Source organism: Ailuropoda melanoleuca, chromosome 6 (assembly GCF_002007445.2).
Source record: "Ailuropoda melanoleuca isolate Jingjing chromosome 6, ASM200744v2, whole genome shotgun sequence".
Lineage (NCBI taxonomy): Eukaryota > Metazoa > Chordata > Mammalia > Carnivora > Ursidae > Ailuropoda > Ailuropoda melanoleuca.
Window position 1 is genome coordinate 76940027 of NC_048223.1, and position 2312 is coordinate 76942338.

Sequence of the window (2312 nt, forward strand, 5' to 3'; positions counted from 1 at the left end):
GTTGTGAATTTGAACTCCATGTTAGGTGTAGAGATACTTTAAAAAAGTTAAAAAAAAAAAAAGTAAAAAGGCAATCCATAGAATGGGAGAAAATATTTGTAAATCTATATTGAGTGGATATACAATTTTTTGTGTATTGTTTTTCTATCTTAAAAAACTTTTCTGACTGGGACTGGGAAGTGACTACTTTCTCCCAGGTAAACCCATTCATTGAGATAGCAAAGGTCCCAGCAAGGAGTACCTTTGATATGCAAACTAACCAATCCAGAGCCACACCTCCTGTATCAGACCTTCACCCCAGGAGGCAATATTCCTCTGCCTTAATTATCCCAGGGCCAGATATGAGGACATTAGAGACCACTCACGTAGCCCAAATACTACCAAAATTACTCAAACTACCCAATAGTGAACTATTTACCCTGTCTGCTTTGCCCTTCCAGAAACCCCAATAAAGGTCATGGCCTAAGCATTCCCCTTGGCCTCCTGACCACCCTGGTGTCTTTCCCATGTGGCCCTGTGTGTGCAGTGCCTCTTGTTGAGTATAAAAAATTGTTTCCTGAGCCTCTCCTGTGTCTCCTCTTGTGGCCGCATCTAAACTGACCATCTCATAAAAGAGAGAACAAAATCATATAAGGGTCTACTATGCAGAATATATAAATAACCCTTACAATTCAACAATAAAGAGACAATCCAATTTTAAAATGGACAAAGCATTAGAAGATATTTTTCCAAAGAAGATAATTCAAATGGCCAATAAGCCCAAGAAAATAGTCATTAGTCATTAGGAAAATGCACATCAAAGCCACAATGAGGTCACTTCACATCCACTAGGATGGCTATAATCAAAGAGATAATGATAGTGTTGAGTTAGGATGAAGAGAAATTGGAGGCTGGGTCCACTGCTAGGATTGTAAAATGGTGCAGCTGTTTTGGAAAACAGTTTGGCAGATCCTCAAAAAGTTAAACATAAAGATACTGTATGAACCAGCAATTCCACTCCTAGTTCTAAAGCCAAGAGAAATGAAAACACATGTCCACACAAAAACTTGTACATGAATGTTCACAACAGCATTATTCATAGTATTCAAAAGGTGAAAACAACCCAAATGTCCATCAATTGATGTATGGACAAAAAAAATGTATGTCCTTATGGTAGATTATTCAGCCATAAAACAGAATGAAGCATTGACTCACACTACAACACAGATGAACCTTAAAAACAGTATGCTAACTGAAAGAAGCCAGACACAAGGGCCACATATTGAATGATTCCATTCACATGAAAAGCCCAAAATAGGCAAATCCATAGAAACAGAAAGTAGATTAGTGATTGCCAGGGGCTGGACAGGAGGAGGGGGAATGAGGAGTGGCTCCTGGTAGGCCTAAAGTTTCTTTTTGGATGATGAAAATGTTCAAAATTAATTATGGTGATGATTGCACAAATTTGTGAATATGCTAAAAACCACTGAAGTGTACACTTTAAAAAGGTGAATGGTATAGGAATTATATCTCAATTTTCAAAAAGTTTAAAAATATATTGCTCATATCTTTTCTTCCCTTAATACCTTACCCCCACTTCTCATATTTACCGAATTCCATCACTGTTACTTTCTCAACATCTACATCTGAACTTTTTCAATGAAACTATTTCAAAGTAATTAACATCCACCTTAACTCATTATCCTTCCACCCATGTATCTTGCCTTCACTAAAGAGAGAGGTTGTATCTCTCTTAGAGTAAGGTTGTATCTTATACCACCTTACATTCCCCGTGGTATTTACACAAAACCGATGTTCACTGAACTATAATTGATATTTACTGTTCTTCTCAATTCTTTGTACATTCACCAAATCTGTATTAAATTTCTGCTTCTTGCTGGGGAGTGTCACACAAAGAACAAATAGGGTTCTCATCCTCAGCAGAATTTATCATCTAATATTTACAATTTTTTTATCCTAATTTTTGTTTAGAACCCCCAGTATATTAACAAATCTCCTTCCTTTTTATTTCTCCTGACTACCTATTATAATGCTCAATACACTCAATAAGTAATTGCTCAGCAGTGGGGATAAACCAATGGGTTTTGTAATCATCCTGCTTTACCACTAACTGAGCTCCTGAACTACTTCTCCAAAAGAGTTAGGATCAATTTTCCCAGAGATACTATAATCTTCATTCACTAACTGAGCACCTCCTCTATGTCAAGCTTCACTTTCTTGAATCATGATTAAATTGCAACTAATTTTTAAAGTCTTTCATAAATTTTTTTCTTTTTTTAAAAAACCAAGGGCCAATAAAGATCTTTAGAAAG